General features: G+C 32.6%; 1 pseudogene; it reads left to right on the top strand.

Moving 5' to 3' along the window:
• The first annotated feature begins 4,392 nt into the window (after window positions 1–4,392).
• On the top strand, window positions 4,393–10,027 carry LOC132053349 (probable aminotransferase TAT2; annotated as a pseudogene).
• The last annotated feature ends 704 nt before the right edge of the window (window positions 10,028–10,731 follow it).

The following is a 10,731-nucleotide window of genomic DNA, read 5'->3' as shown; positions in this document are numbered from 1 at the left end:
CTCTCCTCTATACAACTGGTTTTGATTACTCTTCTTCTTTTTATTTTGTAAGGATGTAAGGAACAACTCTTCATATTTTTCTTGAATAGGGCAGACGATTTTTTATTCATTCTTTTGCTCATAATCCTGAAACACAGGAAAACATTTAAAATTAATAAATATCCCTCAAATAACTACCCTTTAATTTAAAAGTACAAAGGCAATTTACAAAAAGAAATTTGTGAGAGATAATATCCTTTATATTGTTAAAATGTAAAGAATATATTACTCTTTCTGTACTAAATCTCATTTATTGGGATGAATCTTATATCAAGATGTAAAAATTATAACAAAAAATAATGATATTAATGGGTTCCTAAATTTATGGAAGTTCAGATTTTCCTTAGAGTAATTTTCCAAAATAAACTGTTAACTATAGTTATGATGCTTGTAAAGTCAATTTAATCTAGGCCTTTAAAATATAAATAAACAAGTGTCAATCATCTAAGGATGCACTTGAGGAAATGGAGAGAAAGTGTAATGAAGAGGAGCCAAATCCTTTTTTGTTAGACTCATTTGAATTATTTAAAAAAATAGGCCCAATTGAGCAAAATTCATTTAAAAAGTTTTTTTTTAAAAAAAAACATTAGCTCCATGCATAGAGGGTAAGTTAAAGGGCATGTTGATGTAGTCTTTACTGGTTGCATTCTATGTAACGACATTATATTAAGAAAATGAGAGAAAAAAAAAACACACAATTCAAATTATTCGAACAAACATAATTACTACGTACAACTCAACTCTACTAGTTTTTTTTTTTTTAAATAATATATTGATATATTCATAGTAGCCTCATTATTAATACTAAATATTTTTTCCTATATAAGACACCAAGCCATAACTTAAAATTTCATTATTAATTCACTTTCGTAAATCAATCTTTAATTAACTTTATTGCCTAGAAAGAAATGGAAGTATAAAATAGCAAGAAACTTATAATGGGAAAAGCAGCAAGCATTAAGCAGTAAGTCAATCCCGAAAATTTCAATTTTAACAAGTTTTGACTTTCGATATTTAAAGTTTGTTCATGGAGCAAGTGGGTTCAAAAGTTCAAAATAATCCATTTTCAAGATCATCTGGTGTAATTTCCTGAGCTCAGCTGATAATGCAACACCTGATGAACTGAAAGGTCGGAGATGATATAATTCTTTAAGCGAAATATATATGTATATATAGTCTTTTTAAGTTATCACCAATTGCAAGTTAAATATTTTTACTTTTCAAGTGTCCAAGTAAATTTAAGCGTATGAGGACTTAATCCTTAATTTTAATTGTTACAATATATAAATATAAACAAAAAATTTATAAACGTATTTATAGATCTCTTATGTTATATTTACTAATTTAAAGCCAAATAAACATTTGTAACTATCATAAAACCGATCTCCTCAATTATACTGTAACATAAAACTATAAGAATGGATTGATATTTGTGCTTGAGCTTATTAATGAGAATAATATTTCTTGGACTTCATTAATTATCTTTTTCTTGCTTTGAACAAAGAAAAAACCATCTTTCGATCGAGTCGGGTCCTTTCCTCTCTAACAACGTGATTATCAGTCAGGGAATCTGCTAATCTTGGGTCTAATGCCAATTCAATTATCATTATACTTCAAAGCGTGTTTGACTAAGCTTATAAGCGCTGGTTAATCTAGTTTATAATTATTTTTTGACTTATTTACAAATTTGATTAATTGATCATCCCGAACTTATATGACTTTCCAGTTTATAAGCACTAAGTTGACTAAATTTTTATTATTTTTCTAATTCTCAAATTATCTTTTTCAAAAGAAAATCTCCAACTTTCTCTTCCATCGGTATCCATTATTCCTCCCTTTCTTTGCAAAGATACCTTTATGTTTATAATTTTGGTAAAACTTTAAGGGTATTTAATCATTTTAACAAATTAACAACTTATGAATATATTTACTAAACATATGATTAGCAATTTATGATCAGTTTCTATATTTTTGTCCAAACGTGTAACTGCATATTTTTAAATTAGTTTCAGCACTTGAAAATACTTTTCGATTCTTAAAGCTTATCAGCTATTTACAGTCAGTTAATCCAAATAAGTATATTCCTGCAATATAAATAGTTTTTACACCATCAATTCATCTTTGCTTATTGTAGTACTCCCTCCAATTCGAAATAAGTGCCCACTTAACCTTTTTTACACCCCTTAAAAAAACATTAACTCATATAAAAACACTAACTCCTACAAGAAAAATAAAAGGTATTGTGATTAAGCTACCCTTAATTAATAAAACTCTTCAAATTTATTGGTAAATAGGGCAAATCTGAAAAAATAAAGTTAATTCCTTCTTGTCTATGTAAGTAGACACTGATTTTGGACAAAAATAAAAAAGACTAAGTGGACACTTGTTTTGAGCCAGAGGGAGTAGTAACATCTTTTATTTTCAAAATTTCAAATTTCATATTTTATGGATACTTACTGTAGATATTTTTATTAACTGTATATAAAACTTAATAAAGTGTTAACTTCACCAATCTCTTTCTTTCTATTGCTCTCTTTGTTTCAATTTATGTGGCACCTTCCAAATTTTGAGATTCAAAAAAGTTTTTTTTTTTTTTTTAAATCGTGATTCATATATCTTTCAAGTATTTTTGAATTGTCAATTGTTGTGATTTATAGTACCTTTGACGTAGTTTCAAAATATGTAAATTTTATTTCAAAATACTTAAAGATTCAATTCCCGAAATCACTGTTAAAATTAAACTATTTGATTGTCGAAATCCGAAGTAAGCCACATGTACCGAGGGAGTAATATGCATGTCCTCGAAGGAAAACAAAACTGAGCTGCTTTGCCGTTGACTCCCATAAAATTTCGAGGAAAAAAACAACTGAAGAGAGTAGTAGATGAAGAACAAATTGAGCAAATGGGGTTTCAACAAAAGCTATATCAAGGAGAAATCATTGCTTTCAATTCGATCAGTTCTCAAAACAATAATGGAAAATATCAAAGAAGACGATGATGGATCGAAGCCACTCATACGCTATTTTATATGACATAGTGGTAAAAAATTGGTTGTATATGTATCTTAGGGTGTTTGGTATGCTTGACAAGCATAGATATAAAAATTTAGTATTGTCTTATCTCTTATTTGGTTACTAGTCCTGAAATAAGTTATATCAAGGTTAGAAATAATATCAGAATAAGTTGTCCGTGCCAGATGGTGAAATAATAGTACTACTATTAATATCTCTAGATAAAACAATGAAAATGATAAGAATACTCCTAAGGTCCCTAAACTCTTTTTCTACTAAACTAAATAAGATGGAGTGTACTTTTATAAACAAACAACTTCTTCTTAAAAATTACGCAACGCATGTTATTTTCAATACTTTCAGAATAAATAATCCCAGCATAACTAATCTCTCTGCGTATCTTGTCTTCAATCCAAACGACCCTTTCAACACTTAAATAAATTATAGTAGTAAGCGGGGTTAAATATCTCAAAAGGTCATTGAACTTTGAGAAATTATGTAGTAAAGTCATTGAATTTTGCTACATATCAATAAAATCACTCAACTTTGGCATATTATCTCATAAAATCACTCAACTACATATGTCATCAAAAAAATCTGACTTGGCAATATTAATTAATTATTTTATGTCATGTAGACGTGGGCCCACAATAAAATAAAATAAATCCATATCTTTATTTTTTATTCACAAGGAACCAAATGAAGAACCAATAATAGCTATTCAAACTGATGTATTGGCTGCTCAAGGTGTTGATGAAGTTGCAATAGAAGGTGTTGAAACTGCTAGACCATCTGATACTTCTAAGAGAGGCAGGCTATTTAAGAGAAAAGTTATGGAGGATTATATTGTTGAAGTTCAGGCTATTTAGGAACTATCTTTGTAATTTTTTGTGGTTATGTCAAACACCTATTATGACACAGTATGTTGTGTCTTCTTTTTTTTTTTTTTTTTTTTTTTTTTGTTGGCAACCATGGTGCTCATAATAGCCAAAGTTATATGTATTTATTTTTGGATGAAGGGTTGGTGAGTGGGTGTGAGTATAAAGATATGGATTTATTTTATTTTATTGTGGAGCTCATGTTTACATGGCATAAAATAATTAATTAATATTGCTAAGTCAGATTTTTTTTATGACATATATAGTTGAGTGATTTTATAAGATAATAAGCCAAAATTGAATGATTTTATTAATATATAGTATAATTCAATAACTTTACTACATAATTTATCAAAGTTAGAAAGAACTTTTGAGATATTTTAACTTTTCAACAATCTCTTCTTTTCTATTAATATAAATAAATGAATGTGCATGCCTCGAAGGAAAACAACTGAGCTGCATTTGCCGTTGACTCCCGTATTCAGGAAAAAACAACAATTGAAGTGAAACTAGAAAATGGAGAACAAATTGAGCAAATGGGATTTCAAGAATGGGGATATCAAAGAGAAATCTTTGCTTTCAATACGACCAGTTCTCAAAACAATAATGGAAAATCTCAAAGAAGAAGAAGAAGAGGGGTCAAAGCCACTCATTCATCTTGGTCGTGGTGACCCTTCATCAATCCCTTGTTTTCGAACTTCTCCAGTAACTGAAGATGCTATTTTTAGTGCAGTTCGATCTGCTAAGTTCAATGGTTACCCCCCTGCTGTTGGCCTTCCTTCAACAAGAAGGTAAGCTTTTAGGACTATTTGTTACTACTAATATTTTAGTGGGTTGTTCATACATTTTCTCTTGCATGGATGTAAAAGCATGTACAGTCAAACCTCTCTATAACAGTATCTTTGGTTTCAAGATCTTTTGGTTGTCTATTATATACATATAACAACATTTGACATTTAAATAATATTCCGTTGTTATAAGTAAGATGGTTAATTATTATATTACCAAAAAAGAAAGATAGCTGGTATAGATGAATAATTTTACAAAGAGCATACTGTTATAAAGATGATTGCTGCTGTTATAGGTTAAAAACTATTATAGAGAGGTAAAATATAACATAAAAAATCGGTTCCCAACAAAACTTGGTTGTTATAGTAAGGTGTTGTTATAGAGAGCTCTTACTGTACTTTTTTATTTTATTTTATTTATTGGAGTCAATTCGCTCCATAATGGCATCGGTAGTCTGGGTCTTTTGGCTGCTATATAGCAAATGTTATTATCAGAGGCGGAGCCAGGAGTTAAACTTTATGGATTCTAAATTTTAGGATAGCTACATTAGGTGTTTGTAACTGTGTTTTGAATTTATTTTTGTACATGTTTAGTGAATTTGTTAATACAAATACAAGGTTTGAACTAAAGTTAGTTCGGTCGAACCCGTATGTCGGCTTTTAGCTCTGCCCTAGCTGTTATAGAAAGCATATAATATAACATAACATGAAAAATCGATTTAAAAAAACTTAGCTATTATAGTGAAATATTGTTATAGAGCATGACTGTTATAGAAATGTCTGACTATGCATTGCAGTTTAGAATTGGTCTTTACTCAGCAAGCAGGTAAGTGTGTAGGATAATGGGTTATCGATATTTTAATGGGTGGTGTAGAAATTTTCTCTTGCATGGATGTAAAAGTTTGTTGCTTTCTATTTTTCCGATTTATTAAATTGCTTTTGAGAAATGGTCTTTATTCAGCGATTAGGTAAGTTTGTAGGATAAGGGGGTTATTGATATTTGATGGGTGGTGCAGTAATTTTTCTTGTATGGATATACAAGTTTATCTTTTCTTCTTCGTCTTCTTCTTTTTTTTGGGATGATTTATCACATTGGAATTTACTAGAAGTTAGTTGATTCTTTAATATTCCCTTTTCCATGTGTCTCTTCTGGTTGCCTCTCTGTTTTTAGTAGACTTGGAGCACTGATCCTCCATTTTCTCAATCGGGACATTGGTGATATCAAATGAGTTTTTACTTGCAGTGTCTGCATCAAGTATACATTTTCTTTGGAGAATCATGTTTGCATCAAGTATACATGGCTGATAAGTCGAGTTAGTTCCTCGAATGGTCATCAAACTTACAGTTTTTTAGCTTAATTTTTTTTTTTTTTTGTCACCATAGTTACTCAACTTGTAGATAGTCTCTCAGAAACTATGCCGGGAAACCACATAAGCAAGCCAGATTACCATGTTATCTCAAATTACCTCAAACCCATTTCTTCTTCTTTTCTCATAGTTTTCATGCTAATTCATGACTTATAACGATTTCACCTTATAAGTCTAAGGCAGCAATATAGGGAAGGGGACGTGAGCATGAGGGGAAATTTTTCTTGTCGTCGCGTTGTAGACTTTTTGTCATTTATTTCGGCCTAATCATCATGTATGAGGACGATTAGGTCTCATTTATCTCAGCGAAAGACATACTCTAATAGATGCCTATTTTTTCGTTTGTTTAACAGGTCGATAGCGGAATATCTCTCTCATGATCTTCCTCACCAACTATCACCAGATGATATTTTCCTTACAGCTGGTGCTAATCAAGCAATTGAAGTTGTAACGGCAGTCCTTGCTCGCCCTGGTGCCAACATATTGCTTCCTAAACCAGGGTATCCATTTTACGAAGCTCGTGCTGCGTGTAGTAATGTTGAGGTCCGCCATTTTGACCTTCTCCCTGAAAAGAGCTGGGAGGTTGATCTTGAAAGCGTAAAAGCCCTTGTTGATGATCACACCATTGCCATTGTTATCATTAATCCTGGAAATCCTTGTGGAAATGTTTTTACATCTGAACACTTGCAAGAGGTAGGATTGGCATATATATTGCTGATTATTTGTTTCAACGTTTCGAATTTCCCATGTTCGGTTGGTCAAAATTTTTAAAAAACATTTTCTCTAGGAAAACAAGTTTCTTAAAAATAAGGAAAATGACTTTCCTAGTAGAAATAGGGAAAACAAGTTCAACAAGTAGCATTCCACAATGATTGTGTCCTCCCTACCTTCCAACACACCTCCCCACCACTCCACACCCCTACCCCCACCCTCGCACACACCATATCTTCACCCGACCCCCATAGCCCCCATACTCCCACCCCCCACCCCCACCTTCTATAGTATTTGTCCAAATTATATACAAATATAGGACAATATGTTTTGCTCACGTCTTTGAACACAAGAAAATAAATAAGAAATTCACTTATTTTCCTAAAAAATTTCTTCGTACCACATACACCCTAAATCTCAATGTTTTTATTGATAAATCATTATCCAATTTTGTCCCTTTTTGTTTTCATCATGTAGATTGCAGAAACAGCAAAAAAGCTAGGAATCCTAGTGATTGCAGATGAAGTCTATAGCCACCTATGTTTTGGTAGCAAGCCTTTTGTGCCAATGGGAGTATTTGGATCGATAACTCCGATTTTAACTCTGGGATCAATATCAAAAAGATGGATAATTCCTGGTTGGCGATTTGGTTGGATAGCAATGGTTGATCCTAGTGGTGTCCTTGAGAAGTCTGGGGTTTGTATCATACCATTTTGCTTCTCTTTATTCGTTGGCTTCGCTCTATTTTGTTTATCTTTTAGTACTCTTATTTCAACTTTCTAAACCAGAAAAAGTGATGGACCAAGATAAGGTCAGGGGCGGAGCCACAGTGCAGATTATGGATTCGGCATAATCCAGTAGCTTTGGCTCAAACCTTGTATTTGTATTAAAAAAATTATTTAATGTGTTAGTAATCTTTTCTAAACCAATAAGTAAAATGAATTATTCTCAGAACCCATAAACTAAAAATCCTCGCTCTGCCTCTGCATAAGGTCTGTGACTTGTGAAAAAATATTTAAGATGCTTCATGGAAGAATTATGAGGAGCAAAATGTTAAATTACTGCAGTTTGCCAATTGAGAGATATATCATGGACAGAAAGGAATACTAATCCGCTGATGACATGCAATATCTCTGATATAGATCACTGCAAAACTAGAAACTGATAAGAGTTGTATAATCCCGCTATAAATATCTACAGAGTTAATAAGAACATTTGCCTGCAGATTAAGCCTGAACATCTCGAGCATTTTAATGCCTTCTAAGGCTGTTCTACACTGTGACTGATTCTTCTGTTGCTTTTGCTTTTCAGATTGCTGAATGCCTTCAAAGCTATCTTGAATACGTCGCTAATCCTGCAACTATCGTTCAGGTATTGCTTATACGTAGTTTCCTATGATCAAATCGGTCATACACATAATTAAGCTGGTCAAACTGGCTTATAAGCAGTTTTTGGCTTATCTAGGCGTTTGGTAAATATTCTAGTACTTATATATGCCAAAATCAGCCAAAAGTCCTAAGTTGGTCATCCCCAACTTATGGCTTTTCAGCTTATAAGCATTTTTGGTTTGATCAAGTATTTTACTATTTTATCCTTAATATTTTTACTAATTCTTATTATACCCTTCCCAAAATAAAATTCCGAACTTCCTCTTCACCCCATATCCATCGTTGCTCCTTTTCTTTACAAAGATACTTTTAAATTTTTTATTTTTGATAAGAAATTTAAGAATATTTTGGTCCTTTTAATAGAAGCACAACTTATCCGCACCTTTTTTACCAAACACATTAATGATTAACCGCTTATTGTCAGTTTCAATGCTTTTATTCAAACATGTAATTGTTTATTTATAAAATCAGTTTCATCACATAAAATTCTTTTCAGCACTTAAGCTAATCAGCTATTTACAATCAGGTTGCCCAAGCGGGCCATGAAACGGGCCCTGGGAAGAAGCTCTAGCTTTTGCATATGCTTACTGATTTAGATCTACTAAGGGGAATGATTACATCCTATTATGCTGTAAATAAGTTCTGATAGGGCGTGTTTGACAATGTACAGGGAGCAGTACCTCACATCCTCGAGAAAACGACCAAGGAATTCTTTTCAAATATCAATAACATACTGAAGGAAGCGGTCGATGCATTTTATACCAAAGTTCAGGAGATACCTTGCTTTACCTGCCCGTACAAACCAGAGGGAGCAATGTCTGTGATGGTGAGGACTTATCAAACAATTCGATTTTGGTCCTCTAAATCTAATGCTGAAGATTCTCAATTATCAATTTGATGCCTTGTAGATTAAATTGAACATGTCATTTCTGGAAGGCATAAATGATTATATGGATTTCTGCACTAAGCTAGCCCATGAAGAATCAGTTATCATCTTGCCAGGTAAAATAGCTCAATCTCTTGAATTATATAATGTCAGAGTTGATTTCCTAAATGGTCACTCGACTATTGAAAATAGGTGAGCAAAGTCATTTTTCTTTCTTTTGTATCAGAAAAGTCACTTATCTTTTGCTATTTCGCTTAAAAGGTCATTTCTCTCTCTTTTGTATAAGAGAAGTCACTTATCTTTTACTACTTCACTCAAAATGTCACTCAAGTCGGAAAGTAATATATCCATTCACTAAAAATGACGTGACACCTGATTTTTAAGTCAAAGAATAGAAAACACTAAACGCAGCCTATATTTTAACTAACAACCTCCAACCTGACTCGGTACTCGACCCATAAAATTTCTTTGTATGCTAAACAACTGTCGAAACGGTTAAGTTTTCTTTTTGTCCAACCGGAAAATAAACATAGTTGCCTTAGGATCTTGAGTTATTTCACTCATTGTCTTAAGGTTTTCAGTTATGCTCTGGTTCTTTCACATCCACCAACTCCCTACCCCCATGAAAATAGAAGAGGAGAAGTGAACAAGATTGATTTTCTTATTCATCTTTTGGTTTTACTCTGGTCATTCTGGATTGAGTGATGAAATGTTTGTAAATATTTGCAGGAATGATTGTGGGACTAAAGAATTGGTTGAGGTTAACTTTTCTATGGAGCCAGCCATTCTTGAACAAGGACTTGAGAGGATAAAAGCTTTCTGCTTGAGGCATACAAGTAGCTAAATATTTAGTTACCATTTGATAAACTACTGTGAATCAAATCTTCCATTAGCAAAGTGTTAAAATAGACTATCCGAATTGGCTGACCCACTTATCGAGTGAGGCAAAAGATTTGAAATATACAAAGGAAGTTTAGAAGGGTAAAGAGGCGGACCCATTGTCTCCGAGTTTGGAAGGTTGCGATTGGTCCTAAGAATCGACTCCAGACAAATTTCTTGGTCATAAGAAAAACTAGCCGAGATGAGGACAATATTTTTATGAACCTTTTCAAAAGCCAGAGAATTGTGATCAGCTGTGACGAAACATAGGACCTTGGAAATAAGCGGTATTGAACATTTGATCCGCGCTTGCCCCATGGGTAAGCTTTCAAGGTTAAAAATCAAAATTTGTTAAACTTGAAGTTTTGCTCATGGAGCAAGCGGGATCAAAAGTTTAAAATCGCCCGTCTCAAAGGTTACTCAGAAACACTAGATAAAACATTAGCTCCATGTATGGGGAGCAAGTTAAAGGGCATGTGGTCCTCAATGGTTGCATTCTATTATAGCCACTGTTTCATGCATGGACATATCAGAGGAAGTGGTCTAACACGAGCATCGACGAAGACACCCTATAATAAAGTTGACAAATAAACAAAAATAATAATATACTTACTTTATTAGATTAGTATTGAAAGGAAATTTAAATAGGGCGTGGCCAGCGGTAAGACAACGGGTTTTGGTCCCGCTATTCGGAAGTCCGACAACAGGTTTTATGAGAATATAAATTGTTTTTTTAACAATATTTTGTTTTAAATCGAAATGTTAGCTGATCCAATTACATTTA

The sequence above is a fragment of the Lycium ferocissimum genome, chromosome 4, assembly GCF_029784015.1.
Source record: "Lycium ferocissimum isolate CSIRO_LF1 chromosome 4, AGI_CSIRO_Lferr_CH_V1, whole genome shotgun sequence".
Classification (NCBI taxonomy): domain Eukaryota; kingdom Viridiplantae; phylum Streptophyta; class Magnoliopsida; order Solanales; family Solanaceae; genus Lycium; species Lycium ferocissimum.
The sequence above is the reverse complement of the archived record's forward strand: the minus strand, read 5'-3'. Positions and strand labels throughout refer to the sequence as shown.